This window comes from Sus scrofa, chromosome 8, assembly GCF_054392235.1.
Source record: "Sus scrofa isolate SSC_HxYL_T2T_F1_AM1 chromosome 8, Sscrofa_HxYL_maternal_Yorkshire_Landrace_v2.0, whole genome shotgun sequence".
Taxonomy (NCBI): domain Eukaryota; kingdom Metazoa; phylum Chordata; class Mammalia; order Artiodactyla; family Suidae; genus Sus; species Sus scrofa.
This window is the reverse complement of record NC_139390.1, coordinates 33,190,631-33,206,586: the sequence shown is the minus strand read 5'-3', so window position 1 is coordinate 33,206,586 and position 15,956 is coordinate 33,190,631. Positions and strand designations below refer to the sequence as shown.

General features: G+C 43.3%; 1 non-coding gene across 1 annotated transcript; it reads left to right on the top strand.

The window, feature by feature from the left end:
• Nucleotides 1–15,601: 15,601 nt before the first annotated feature.
• On the top strand, nucleotides 15,602–15,704 carry LOC146400413 (U6 spliceosomal RNA). Its single transcript, XR_014813915.1, has one exon. It is a non-coding gene; the product is annotated as a U6 spliceosomal RNA (small nuclear RNA).
• The last annotated feature ends 252 nt before the right edge of the window (nucleotides 15,705–15,956 follow it).

The window sequence follows — 15,956 nt, the reverse complement described above, 5'->3', positions numbered from 1 at the left end:
TGCACGATCATTTATTCCCTTCAAGGTTATCTTGGCTCCGTCAGGGCAGACGCTCATCTTCCCCATTACAGCCATGCGGTTTAGGTTGGGTGAGACCAGTGGAAGGAAGAAGCCTCGCGTCCAAGGACATCAGTTTGTGCATTTGCAGCCCTGCGCATCAGGCCACCCTCACCAGTACAAGTGGCAGAAACACGCGGCCAGTATCCCCACTTGCTTTTCTTGTTTATCCAGGGGATCTGTCTTCCCAAACACAGCCTCTCCAGGATTTCCCCAGACAGACATCAAGGTCACCAACCACACAGGTAAAGTAAGAGCATCACCATCGTAACCTACTTTGTATCAGAGAGCTTGGCACTTATGCACATAATAAAGTTTCACTGCATGAATGAAAGTGTTACGTGGAGACAGCCTAGGTTGAAATGAACCTGGGCCACTTACTAAATGCACGTTACTTAATTTCTTGCAAAAGTCTGTTTGCGGGTTCCTGCTCTGGTCAGATGTGATTCTCCAAATCTGCCTACCTGTCTCGAGTTTTGGGGATAATGGCTTGCCCTGTGGCCTCACTTCTCTGACAGAACTAAGAAGAGTTGTTAATTTCCAGTTTGTTTAGTTTTTGACTTGTTATCAGTATGGAGTGGCGACTTCTAAGCTCCTACAGGTCAAACCGGAAACTGGAAGTTGGAAGCCTAATTTTTACATCATAAATTTGAACAGGCAAGAAACATCCCATTACTTTATTTTTATCATATATAATGCTTACTGCATGCCAGGTACTTTTTAAAATGCCTCAGAATCATAAGCTCATTTTCTTTTCAAAACAACCCCAAAGAATTTTCAAAGGCACACTTTTTAATCACCCTCATTTTATAGGTGGAGAAGCTGAGGTTGAAAACATTAACCAAGAGGACACAGGATTCTGGCTCCAGACACTATGCAAGCAGCCCTTTTATACTTAATTTAATTCGATCTAAGCCCTCATCTTTCTAAACGGGAGGTTCTCATTCCTGCTTGGGTTGTAGGGAGTCATATTCTGAGAAGCTGGTGGGATGGGCTGAGGAAGAGACACACCAGTGCCATGTGTGCAGATGAGCTCTGAGTCTAATTTTTGGAGGATGAGCATCTCTGCTCATGTGCGTCCCTGGGTGGGCCAGGAATTTGTGAAGGACTCTCAGTGGTGGTGTAAATATGAAACCATTTCATTTCTTCCCATCATTCCTTCCAACTGTGCTGGTACAGCAAATCCCATTCCTTGTTCTTCAGTGACATCTTGGGCAGACTTTATCATCTACAATCCTTTTTTTTTCTTTTTTTTTTTTTGCCTTTTCTAGAGCCTCTCCCGCAGCATATGGAGGTTCCCAGGCTAGGGGTCGAATTGGAGCTGTAGCCACCAGCCTATGCCACAGCAACACAGGATCTGAGCCGCGTCTGCAACCCACACCACAGCTCACGGCAACGCCAGATCCTTAACCCACTGAGCAAGGCCAGGGATCAAACCCGCAACCTCATGGTTCCTAGTCGGATTCGTTAACCACTGCACCATGACAGGAACTCCTCTACAATCCTTTTTGATCACTCAAAGTCCAGCTCAGTTTCAGGCTATCTCAAGGGTGTTGTACATCCCATCCCCTTGCCCTTTCTTCCAGCGCAGGTGCAGGATGAGGATTTTTCTGGTACGTTTCCACTCCCTCCCCCACAAAGCTGGCTTCTCCAGTGGGCAAGGCGGGGTGCCATCACAGAGAAGCTCTCAGACCTCATTCTGATCTGGTCTGGTTTTATATAGTAATTTCCTGTCTAGACGATGGAAGTGGCTTTCTTGGGGTGCTGTTCAGCTTCACCCCAGCCCCTCTGTCTCTAGAACTCTCAAAAGCCAGTTGTGACTCCTGTTCCCACCAGGAATCCATGCCTTCTGCCAGTGCTCTGAGTAAGACATGACCTGGCTGGACCCAGAAGCCCCCAGGGACCCCTTCTCTAACTTCCGCCCCTTCCTGGGAGCCGCAGGGAACACGTCGTGGTCCTGCTCCAGGGGGCCTTGGTGTGCGAGTGGGTTTGCCTTCCTCCTTCCCTCCCAGGTTTACGCATGACACTTCCTACTTTGCCAAGAGAGCAGCACTCATTTCCAGGTTCGAATTCAACCCTCACCTTCAGGTTCCCCAAAGACCCCTTCAACACACCCTGTTCCGCCCCAGCAACAGCTCCAGGGCGGCAGTGACAGCTCATCCAGGCAGGAGATGCCCCTCTTAACTTGGTGCAGACCCTGCCAGTCTCTACAAGAGTCTCTCGAAACCCCCTGCCCCCTAGGTTGGCTTGGGGGTGGGTGAGGGTCCCCTTCCTTCGCCCACAGAGAAGCGCAGAAATTTCATCACCAGTGCCACATTCTACAGACTGAAAATTCTGGCCACCCTTTCTCTCACCCTTCCACCTGGCCCTGTGCTGTCCTCCAGGGCTGTGGCTGGTGGCTGACTGTGTCAGGGCTGATGTGCCGTGGCCACTTGCAAATGGAGGGCCCCTGGGCTGTTGGGACCTTGCTTCATGTGTTGGGACCTGTTCTTGGTTCCTCTAGTTTTCAGCTCTCAGTCCTGATCAGAGGACACAAGGAAAAGTCCCTGCAGACCTCCACTGGGGAGTCAGGACTGCAGCTTCTCTCGGCCTGCTCCCTGCACACCTGTCAGAGTGGTTCTGCTCCTCTGGCGCTATTACCCCCTCACCCCACGGATGGCGCTTCCCTCCCCCAAGGGAGGAGCAGAGAGGGAGGCACACAGGGCGTCTTTCCTCCTGCACAAGGCTTGAGGCAAAGAGCAAGAAAGGAAATGGGAATTGAGTTTTCTAGCACCACTTCTACATGCTTTTCCACATTGACTCTTCGCAATAATTCTACTCATACTGGGTACAGGAAAAGCTGCTGAAGCCAGTAACTTGCTCCTGTTTCCAAACACCAGCCTGGGTCTGAAACCTCTGGCTTGCTAGCACGATGTGGCCTGCTGTGAGGATGAACCTTGAAAGCCAGGGAGGGTGAACCTCAAAAGCCAGAGAAAGCTAGGAGAGGGATGGTGCTTAGTCACAGGATGTTTCTTATATTATTAGTTCCTGTTGCTTTTCAACCTCAGTGTTAACGTGAAACATGTTATACCCATGGATTTTATCTCCCAAACTATACCACAATTTTTCTGAAATCGGGAACACATTGATTTTTTTTTTTTCCTTCCATGGCATATAGAGCAGTGCCTTCTGAATTTATTTGAAAGTTTTAGAATGTTTGTTGAATTAAAAAATGAAGGAAGAGAAAACAAAAAATACTGTAAACAAATATCCAGACTCCGTAACCTTATCTTAATTAATGGTTGTATTGTGTAGCAAGTATTCAGAAAATTCTGTGGAACTGAATAGGTTCCATAGAGTCTTCTGTGTATGGTAAGTTTATCTCACCAATGACAGTCTCCAAGGACACAGGTATAGATTTCATTAAAAGAATTTGAAGATTAGGACCTAAGAACACCCCAAGTAAAGCCAGGATAGAAATGAAATTAACTCCAGTTTGTAAATCTCCAGGCCAGCCTGATTCTTCCCAACATTTTCTATTGAAACTATTCGTCTTATACTAAGCAAAGTTATGATTCTCGAAGCATGTGTTCAAATCTGAATGCAACTCAATCATTTCAAATTTTCTTAGTCACTTAACGAAGGATGATTATAAAATAATGAGACTGATATTTATGTGTGGCTTGTAAATTCAGTTTTGTTCTTTTACAGCTGCATATCATATTTTCAAAAGATCTTTCTTTAAAACTTGAAGCAATGGCAATGGATTGGTATTCAATCAGTTTCTGCAGAATATAGTGATGACTTTGAGATCACTGGGGTCTCAAATGGTTTGATGCCCTAAAAGTGAATAAATCCCATTCATTCATTCAACAAACATTTCCTGCATATTTACAGGGCACCAGGCATTGGAATATAAAGATAAACGATGTCATTCCTCTCTTCAAGATGCTACAGAGTTTTGGGGAACTCATATGGGTGGGCAGCCAGCCTAGAAAGGCAGAGGGTGAAGTGTCACAGCAGAGGCAGGCAGGGCTGTCACAGGAGCATGTAGGCTGGGACCTAATCCAGACTTTGGAGCTGTCGGAAGAGGCTTTCTTGAAGAGATGATAGATGAGGAGTGTTTTGAAAGAAGAAGGACTGGCCAGATGAAGAAGGGGACAAAGTGTACCCCAGGCAGAGGAGAAGGACACGTGAGAGAAGGCTAGTATGCAGCTGGAGAACACACCTGTTCCCTGGAATCCAGGTGGAGTGATGGGGAAAGTCTTGAGAAAGTGGCACCAGTTGCTTCTTGTCAGGCACTGAAGCATGAATCTGAGAGTCTCAGCACTTTTTTTCAAGTAGTGTGTATGTATAACAGATGTATTCAAAAGTCCAGTTTTGAACTGTGAGTAAGACAGGTACGCAGATCACGTGTAATCACAGGAACCACAAAAAACAGGAGTTCTGGATATCTCCAGGTTTTCTGCTGCTGTCACTCCCACCAGAACCTCTTGGGGACCAGGAGGGTACTGCCAGCACCATCACAGCTCCCAGGGGACATTGCTTCCATGGCTCTGGGCCCAGCCTCAGTCCCCGGCCCCTGGGCAGTGGCTCCTCTCTAGCCTCAGTGCCCCCGTGCTGTGCATGTGCTTGTACTTGTCCATACAGACATCAAGAAGGTAAAGCCTCAGTCCAAGTGCTCTGTGTCATCTTCCTGAGGCCCCAGCCTCCAGGTTGGGTGTGAGGAGCATTCCCAGGGGATCTGCCAGGAAGCCCACGGCAACCCACCCAATCTTTTTTTTTGTCTTTTTAGGGCCACACTCACAGCATATGGAGGTTTCCAGGCTAGGGGTCTAATCGGAGCTGTAGCAGCCAGCCAGGATCTGAGCTGCGTCTGTGACCTATACCACAGCCCACAGCAACGCCAAATCCTTAGCCTAGTGAGCGAGGCCAGGGATAGAACCCACATCCTCATGGATGCTATCCTGGTTCATTAACCACTGAGCCACGGCGGGAACTCCAACCCACCCAATCTTGACACCAGAGATTATGCAACCTCAACAGTGCCCAGCAAGAAAGACAAGGGAGGTAAGCTCAGTCATGCTTTCCATAGGAAAGGGAACAGGCACCGTTTGATCTCAGTGTCCAGGAGGGCAGGGAACTCAGGCTCATCTGTTCTGGATGGAGCTGGAGGTTGGTTGAGTGAGCCAGCAGAGTCTCTGGGTGGTTTAGATAACTGGGTGACAGTTTTCTAACGTCCAGGCTGTGCATTCAGGATGGAACAGGACCCCAGTCAGGGACTGGAAAAATGGATGGTAGGATCCATCTCTGATAAGGAGAGAACTGGCAGGTCTGGGCCAAAGGTTTGGGGGCATGACAGTAGTGCCAGGGTGCGGGTGATTCAGGATGACAGCCCTTCTAACAGCTTCCTTCTCTTGCATGAGTCTTTGTCAAGGTTATGGGTACAATCTTTGCAGGAAGGCTGCCTCCATTTCCAAGGTGCTACAAGCTCTGATTTCCCTTTATTGATAAACCACAAACCAAAAGGCCTTGAAGGATGCCTTTTACTGTGCTATTGTGCAAATTGGAGTCCACATTAGGTGTGGACCTGCTGGTAAAGTTCTCTTGGCTGATGAGAAGGTCTGGGGAAGGGAGCTAGTCCTGCACCAGTTGGTGCCACTCACAGGCAGCCAGCCGAATGCTACGAAACTCAAACATTGGCCCCAAGTCTAGAGACAGATGAATAAACTATGTTTATTAGAAGTCCACTTGACCCCTTTGCATCTGCACTCTCACTGAGCTGGCTCACCTAGGGTCAGGATATGAAAGGCCAGGGTCAGGGGTAGAATTGCAATATGAACCTGTCCTATAGCATTCAGAGCAGGTAGACTGCGTTAACGTTAATGGCAGAAAAACAAGATTTAAAATATAGCCAATGTGGAAAGTTCATCTAATTGTCAGACATGTGTACTGTGAGTGTGGGATTCAGCTCGCAGCAATTCCTAGTCAGAACACGAGTTCCATTCTGTTAGACATATGCTCAAAAATGCAGTATATATGATTATAAACACAACATAGATTAGTTCAATTTTTGGATGGGAATTGTGTTAAACAGAACTTAATAGAATTCCTGGGTTTGTAGGGTACAAGCTTATAGTGTTATAACATGTAGTGAGGACATGTGTGTGAGGTCACTTGTCTTAAGGATCCCAGGGTGTACTGGATCAGCCTTACTGCATCTGATACATCTTGTCCCGATGAAGTCTGGCAGCTCCAGATGAAACGGCATGCAAATCTGCCACCAACACAGCAAAATGGCCTGCAGAACAAGTGTTCCGATGACAAAATTCATAAATTACTACATGTAATATGAATAATCGGATCTCACAATTATGTAGCTCAATACAACACAGCAGCCTTCTTAAAAAATGCGTTCCTCTCTTGGATGCCTGCATTTCAGATTCATTTTTTATATTTTTGTAGATTATTGATTAAATATACTGAAATAAAACATTTTGGTGGAAGCCAAAATAAAGTATTTTTAAAAAGCTTGTTGTAATTGTTGTAATTTTAAGTATTATAATTTATAGCGATTTATTTTCTCATTCTAAATATTCACTCTCATGCCTAATTTTATCTGTGATTTTGTATTCTTTCTTTTAAAGAGGGACCCCTGAATTGTACCACCTTCAGATTTCATAAAACTGGATCTGACCCTACTACCTAATTATTGTAATGCTAACTTCTCATACCCAATTTATTTGTTTTTGTCTCTAAATATTAAATGAGTTCTTATATGCCACGTACTGTATGAAATACTTGGAAATTTGTATTTGCTTTTCAGGACCAGTCTTTTACAGAAAACTATCAGAATGTTTTCCTGGTGCATCTGAGAAATAATGCAAATATCTAAAATTCAGTACATTAGAAATCTTTTTATTTATTTATTTATTATTTATTTATTTATTTTTTGTCTTTTTAGGGCCACACCCCAGGCATATGGAGGTTCCTAGGCTAGGGGTCGAATTGGAGCTGCAGCCACCACCCTACACCACAGCCACAGCAACAGCAGATCTGAGCCGTGTCTGCAACCTATACCACAGCTCGTGGCAACACCATATCCTTAACCCACTGAGCGAGGCCAGGGATCAAACCCGCATCCTCATGGATGCTAGTTGGGTTCGTTAACCACTGAGCCACGAAAGGAACTCCAGAAATCTTTTTAAAATGTGTGGAGTCTTTGGGAACACTTAACTATAAGAAAGTACGAAGCGGAACTGTATGGAGTTTGTGTTTTCTTCAAAGTTGGAACTTTTCTAGGTTATATACTAAATCTGCTTTTTTGCAAATCAGTTTTAATCTGGTTAATCAGTAAAACAGCCTAAAATTCTCTTAAAAAATTAAATGAACGTGGAGTTCTCAGGTGGCACAGAGGGTTAAGGATCTGTTACTGCAGTGGTTCAGGTCGCTGCTGTGGTGTGGATTTGATCCCTGGCCCCTGAACTTCCTCATGCCATGGGCACAACCAAAAACCAAACAAAAAAATGTAGATGAACAGAATTCTGGGATTGTGCAAGAGTTAAATGTTACATTTTTAAAAAGAAGCACATGCAATTCCCTGGCATAACCTGTGTCACTCAGTCAAATATAGCTTCTATGCAAAAGTGATTTTAATCAGGACTTTGACCTGTATTTACATGACCTCCAGTAGGACTTAAAAGTGGCAATACCTACAGTTCAAAAAGCTTATATTTCTTTTTTACAGAGTCAATCCAGCTTTCCCACAATAATATTTGTATCTCACTTTCTGGGGCTTTGCTGGACTCTCAGCCCTATGATTCATCGTTTTCACTAGTGCGTGCCTCATTCCTGGAACGGTGCCTGGCACATAGCACACACTCAATAAATATTTGTTGGACAAATGAATGAACCACTTCATAACTTTCTATTCAGGAAATAGGAGTGTTTTCCACCCTCCCAGCCAGAAACTCTTGCTTGTTCCAAAACACTAACCACCAGATCTTTTAGACTATTTGTTTCTTTTCTTCATGCCTAATGTCAAATTTACAAGCATTATTCCAACACAGGATGCCTAGATAATGCACGTGCATTATGATTTTTTTTTTACTCTCTGTCAATACCCAATTCGGAAATGACAGCCTTACAGTTTTGCAAGCATCCAGCCAATTTGTCCCTCCAAATCTGTGAGTTTCAGCAGGCCTCATAATGCAGAATGATCTGTTCTGACTGTGAAATTCCAGCCATACAAATAATGATGGAAGCGATCAATTGCTTTAACAATGCCTAATAGCTCTTTTCCTGGTGCTCAGTAGTTTTCTAGCTGAAGTATTTAGAATTTTGTTATCGTAAGTGTTTATTACCTTATCAGGAATCATCTTATGTCTGCTACATTTTTCTTCTAGATGGAAAAAAAGGCCCGTTAATCCTCAAATCCCCCACACTTCATTTTTCTTGCATTTCCATCCACTGTGACTCCTCCTTGGCTTCATTCTTTCCCGTTCAGAACATTCACGGTGACCATATTTACAACAAGCCCCAAGTCGGAGTTCATGTTCTGACAAATCATGCTTTTTGTTTGTGAATTTATTCTTAAAAAGGCTCAACAATTAGAAAAGTTCAATTGTGTAAGTTATGCATTTAACCAGTCACCTTTTATTGACAAGAATAAACGTCCACAGGAATGACTACAAAATTCTGCAAAATATTACAGGTAGGTTAATACAATCTTTGTCATTTTCATCATCCCTGTTGAAGCTGATGACAAGATTCTCCATTGTTATATTCATTTGTAGAATTCAACTGGTGAAGTTAGAATTTATTCTTTATCTTTTCAAATATATCTGGAAAAGTCTGAGGAATTCATGCGGATTATCAAGAGACTTTATATCCGTTACTTTAGTAATTCCCAAAAGTTGTTAACAAAAATGATCTGATGAACAGGAGCCATAGCAGGTGGTGTGAACTCTTGTAATGTTAATATGTTTTTCTATGCACATGTTTCTGGAGCATTTTGTTTTCGTCTACTCAGCAAACAAGTATCCAAGTAATAATTTAAAATAAGCATCTCATTTTGAAAAGTCTTCATAGTAACAGAAAACAAAAAAATATCCTAGAAACTATTCCATACTTTCTTCAGATTATTCTTTTCGGGGCTTTTTAACAAGTTTTTGTTGTTTTCTCCAAATTACGCAAAAAAAAAAAATGTTTTTCAATATATCCCCTCTAAAGGTAGGTAATTTAATTCCTATTCCCTTATCAGTTTCACTAAATCCGTATCACAATGACTGTTCAACATTATTAGCAATTTTCTTATGAAATTCTTTTATTTTTAGAATTAAAGCCTTCACACCTTATCTTTCTCTTCAATTCTGATTAAAATGCAAAAAATCACATGGAGAAATATTCTGCCCTTCCATTTCGAAAAAAAGTGTCACGGAAAATTGCAATGGCATTGTTTTGATTTAGAGTCTTTGGAAAACGTCTTGACAATGGAACTCTTTCAACTGATAAAAACCAAGGCTGTGATGGCTGAAACATTATTAGTATTCTTCTGAGGACAGGCATCTGTATCAGAAATCTTATGTTTGAATAGGACCAAATTTGTCTTTGATAAAATCACACGATTATTTCAGTGTCTTCACTCGTATTATAGAAATGTAGCAAATTTTGAATAATTTTACAATAACAATTTCTACATCAATTGAAAAAATCTGATGAATTATTAATACACTTGTGGCAAATGTGCACCACGCAACTGATCCTCACTGAGATTCTGATATTGGCATTATTGGAAAAGAATCTCAAAGCTGGCATTAGAAATATTGGATGACATGGTGACAAGCTAATCAGCAGACCTGCTGGGGTTTACACTAGAGCGAAGATAGTCATTTAATTGGCCACTTCAATCACCTGGCAGGATGTCACCTTCAAGAACTTTCACCCTCATTTCAGTATTTTCATTAAAGTATCTTATTAATTATTTGTATATTGTGAATGACATCGGCATATTCCAGAAACATTTTAAAATTATTATTGTATGCTGGAAACGTAGCATAGGATAGTGGTTGAGAGAACAGACTCAGGAATGAAATTACTGGGGTTCAAATCCCAGTTCAGCCACTTAATAGTCAGGAGATATTGGTCAAGTTACGACTTAGCTATACTCTCTGCCTCTGTTTCCTTATCAATAATAATACTGTCTTCAAAGGGTTGGTATGAGGATTAAATACATTAATATTTGCATCATGCTTGGAACAGGGCTTATTAGCACGTAGGAAGCACCTTATAAACACTCGTTAAGTACCTTCGTGGCTAGACCAGGATATCACGATTCTAACATCTCATGTTTCACATAACACTATTAGCATTCTCTCAAGCTTCTGGCACGAGAATGATTTTCACAATTGTTAAGCTTTTTGTTACTGCAGACAAAAATTGGGGGTGTGAACAATAACGAAAGACATAGCCTAGAGGTACAATCCAGATATCTGAAACTACAATTCTGTCTTGTCATGTGAACGGCAGTGATCGTTTCCTATGTCACTTCAGCAGAATTCCACTTCAGTGACACTAAAGGGGGCGGTGATCTTTGACTGACTATGTGAAGCTGTAGCAGCACCAGAGAGGATTCAACAGGGAGCCTGAAGAAGAAAATAAGCTAAGCACTAGAACACGAAAATGCCAAGAAGCTACAGTTTGCATGAATAAGCACAAAGGAGACCCACCACAAAGCAACTGGGAGATGTGGGGCTGTGGGGTGTTTGGTGAGCCCAGCTTCTCAGTTTCCCCGTGTCCTCAGACGGGACACACACTTAGGGCAGTGGCTCTGGTCCTTGGTCTGTTCAGGCTTTGTGCCTGCCAAGTCACAGGAGGAAGCTCAGGGAAAGGGGGTCTAGTGCCTTATACCCCCAGCAGGTCACCCTGAAACTCCAGCACTGCTCCCACATGTTGCAAAGCCATGCCCTCTGGATCCAGCACCTGGTTCTAGGAACCATGTCTTACTGAGCTACCGGGGCTTTCTTGCTCCATTTTACAGATTATATCAGGGGTTGGCAAACTATTGCCCACAGGCCCTACCCAGCCAGTTCCTTGCTTCTGAGTTTTTGTTTTATCCCAGCCCACAGAAATGGTTTTTACATTTTTTAAGGGTTGAAAAAAATAATCTAAAAATTATTTTGGTGACAGATGAAAAATGTCCTGATATTTGTCCATTTGTTGTTTTATTTGAACACAGATGTGGGAGACCGAATTCTATGATGGCCCCCAATGTTCCCACCCCTTAGCATATACATGCCCTGTGAAATCTCTCCTCCCCTCAAGGTGAATGGCATCTGTATTACTCCTATGGTTACGTGACCTTAGGTAGCAAAGGTGAAGGGATTTTACAGATGTAATTAAGGCCTTTAGTCAGCTGATTTTTGAGGTAACCAAGAAAAGACTACCCTGGTGGGCCTGTCCTCATCAGGTGAGCCCTTAAAAGATGGCCTAGGCCTTTTCTGACGCCCCTGCTGAGATGAGTTCGATGAGACAGAAAACTCGTCTATCATTAGTAAGCTGCCATGAGTCACACAGCTGCAAGGAAATGAACTTGGAAGAGGATTCCCAAGCCTCTGATGACACCGCAGCCCTTACTGATGCCTTGACTATAGTCTTATGAGACCCTGAGCAGAGGACCCAGCTAAGCTGACTCCTGACCTATGGAGACTGCACATAATAAATGTTTGCTGTTTTAAGCCACTAAGTTTGTGGTTAAGTTATTACACAGCCATCAAAGTAATACAACAGCTACACTCATTTTTGAAGTATTGTCCATGGCTGGTTTGGGGTTACAGCAGGGAAGTTGCATTGTTATAACAGAGACCGTATAGCCCACAAAAGATGAACTATTTATAAATAAAGTTTGCAAACCCTGGATTATATAACTATGGCCCCGCATCACACATCCTAACCACACTGCAACTGGATAGAAGAGGTTGAGCTGTGGATACACCCAGTTGGATGAAGGCTGAAACAATACAAGATGTCTTGCTATAAGCAGTTTATCTTACCAGGGTAGGCACAAAAACTTATATGTGGATTCTGCTGCTTCCTCAGGGAGTTATATTCTTTCACATAGTCTCACGAAACGGCTCCTTTTTTTTTTTTTTTTTTCCCCTAGTCCCTGTACTCCTTTGGAAACAAACCAGAATTTTATAATTAAGTGATCTTGAACTTCAAACAACTTTAAACTACAGACAAAATAACTATGCCTGACGATACAAGAAATGCTCAATATCGTTATCACCTCGTAACGCAGTCAGCTTTGCCTGGCGGCGACAATTACATGGGTTTTTACATTAATGCTGTTTGGGTGAGTTCTCCTTCGCGAGGCACAGAGCACCCACGCGGCTCCCACACACGGCCAGACAGGCGGAGCCAGCCTGGGCAGAGTCTCCCAAGTCATTACACTGTTCTTTCAGCCTGCGTCCCCTCCTGCCATCCATCATATGGTCTGATCGATGCATTTGTTCTGGAAACATTATGGAATGTCCCCTCTGCCAGCTGGGGATTTGGCAGTAAACAGGACAGAGGGGGCCGTGGCTACAGCCTTACAATCTAGTGAGGAAGACAAGCATCAAATAAGAAATTAAAAGTGGAAGAAGTGGGAGTTCCCTCCGTGGCTCAGTGGGATAAGGATCTGACATTCTCTGTGAGGATGTAGGTTCAATCCCGGGCTTCACTCTGTGGGTTAAAGAACCAGTGTTACCACAAGCTAGGGCACAGGTCACAGATGTGGCTCAAGTCCACTGTTGCCATGGCTCTGGTGTAGGCTGGCAGCTGCAATTCGACTCCTAGCCTGGGAACTTGCATATGCTCCAGGTGCAGTCCTAAAAAGAAAAAAAGGAAAAAAAAAAAAAAACGTGGAAGAAGTGAATAAATACGTACAGTGCTATAGGACTATACATCCAGGATCCTAACTTAATGGGTGTCCTGAAAGTCATCTCTAAGAAGCGCTGGCTAAGCTGTGACCTAGGAATCTACAGGAAGCCTGTTCCTAATCCAGTGAAAACCTCAGCAGCCTCAGTCACACATGAGAATCATCTGGGAGAGCTAGTTTAAAATCCTGATGCCCAGGCTGCACGGCGCACCAACTAAAACACAATCTCAGGGCTGTGGCAGGACAATAGTACATATTTTTGAGCTTCTTAGGTGATTCCAGTGAACACCCAAAGTTGACAACTGATCTACAGACATCTTTTCCTGAAGATGGAAAGCTAAAGCAAATCCTTCCTAAGCGTCTTTCACATTCCATCCCCTCCCTGTTTCCCTGAAAATCTAGTGATGATCTCCTGTCTCCTCTTTTTTTTTTTTTTTTTTTTTTTTTTGGGCCGCACTCACGATGTATGGAGGTTCCCAGGCTAGGGGTCACATCGGAGCTAGAGCAGCTGGCCTGCACCAACACAGGATCTGAGCCATGTCAGTGAACTACATCACAGCTCACGGCCACGCCAGATCCTTAACCCACTGAGCAAGGCCTGGGATCAAACCCAAAATCTCATGGTTCTTAGTTGGATTCGTTTCTAGTGTGCCACGATGGGAATTCTGGTATTTGTCTTTCTCTTTCTAACTTACTTTTGCTTAGTATGATAATCTCTAGGTCCATTCATGTTGCTGCAAATGGCATTATTTCATTCTTTTTAATGGTTAAGTAATATTCTTGTGTGTGTGTGTGTGTGTGTGTGTGTGTGTGTGTACCACATCTTCTTTAGCCATTCATCTATCCATAGACATTTAGGTTGTTTCTACATCTTGGCTATTGTAAACAGTACAACTATGAGCATAGGGGTGCATTTATCTTTTCAAATAATAATTTTGTCTGGGTATATACCCAGGAGTAGGATTGCTGGGTCCTATGGAAACTCTATTTTTAATTTTCCGAGAAACTTCCATACAGTTCTCCATAGTGGCTGCACCAATTTACATTCCCATCAACAGTGTAGGAAGAAGATTCCCTTTTCTCCACAACCTCTCCAGGATTTATTATTTGTAGGCTTGTTAATGATGGCCATTATGACTGGTGTGAGGTGGCATCTCACTATAATTTTGATTTGCATTTCTCCAATAATTAGTAATGATGAGCATTTTTTCATGTCCCTGTAGGTGATGGACATTTTTTTTTTTTTTTTTTTTTTTTTTTTGCCTTTTAGGGACGCACCTGCGCACATGGAAGTTCCCAGGATAGGGGTTGAATCAGAGTTGCAGCCACCAGCCTATGCCACAGCCACAGCAACGTGGGATCAGAGCCACGTCTGTGACCTATGCTGCAGCTCACAGCAACGCCACATCCTTAACCCACTGAGTGAGGCCAAGGATTGAACCCTCATCCTCGTGGATACTAGTCGGGTTCTTTAACTACTGAGCCATGACAGAAACTCCGGTGATGGGCATTCTTAATGTTCACTAATGTCTAGCTGCCCTCCTTCCTGGGCACATGGAAAACAACACCTCACAGCCCTCTTTGCAGTTAGGGGAAGTCACATGACTGGCTCTGCACAATGGACTGCGAACAGAAGTGAATGTCACTTCTGGGTTAAGACAGTGAGCTCTGCTCTCTTTTCCACTGCCCTGGCAATCTAGAAGTCCCCTGGAAATCTGGACGTTGTGGGGCAACCACAGAGCCACAAGATGAAAGTGACCAGCTTTCATGTGCTGCTTGGAAAGGAGCTGCTCTGGAGAGTTGTCAGATGCACAGCAGACATTGCGTAAGAACTAAAACTTTGTTGGGGTAAGACTCTGAGATTTTGTGGTTCATTTATTATAGAAGCATAACTCAGCTCATCCAAAACAGAAGTGATCTACTCTCTCTGCCTCCTCCCATTTCCAATCTGCCCCTCTTCCTAGCGTTCTCTCTCCATTCAACTGATGAGGGGGCAAACCTAATGTGAGCATTGAGTAGATCTGTCATCTCTTTTTCATGTTTCCTTAGGAGCAGTCATGCACAGCACACTCCAGGAGAGAGCAGTGCTGGAGAATGCTTTGGCTCAGTTTCCCCACCATCCCTAGGAGGTGGAGGGGAAGAATGAGTTACTTATTAGTGAGATCCACTGAACCACCTTTACTGTCACTTATTTTACATGTCCTGACACTGTACTTTAATCCTAATCTAGTTCTCAGGTCTGAGTTCAGGTGACATAGTGAAATGGAGCAGGACCCTATGGTCCTTCTTCCCCATGTCTTCTGTCCGCCTTTCATCTGCAGAAAAACTGTAGTCGAAGAATAATTAACCAGAGAAGTGAGAAAATGCAGAGGCAAAGGAAAACAGTCAAACAGGACAAAATAATGACCCTGTAGTTGTGGAGCAAAGTCAAGCACTTTTAGTTCCTTCTCAAGGGCTATAGCTAATATTCTGAGCCATATCCTGTGAGCTGTCTTATAGATACTGAAACCCCCATCAGGTGGAAAATGTACATGATGCCCATGTGGACTGTAGCTGTGACATAAACTGCTACAATTCCAAGAACTGGCCTCAAAGAAATGGGAACAAACCAACTCTGGGACTGAAGATTAACTGTATTTAAAACAGGTGCTCATTTGGCAGCATATTTACTAAAACTGGAATGATGCAAAGATTAGCATGGCCCCTGTGCAAGGATGATGTGCAAACTCATGAAGCGTTCCATATTTTTATATATATTAAATATACATATAACTGGTTCACTTTGCTGTACCCCTGAAACTAATACAACATTGTAAGTCAACTATACTCCAATAAAATTGTTTAAAAAACAATCAAGATGATGCTGATTGGACCACTTCAGGACCAATGTCAAGCTGACAGTCAGAGCTGACCGTGCTGATTCTGCATATAGTCCCCTCCCTGTGTCTATAAAGGCTCTTGCCCACTGATTGGAGAATTGGTCTTTGGACACGAGGTCGGC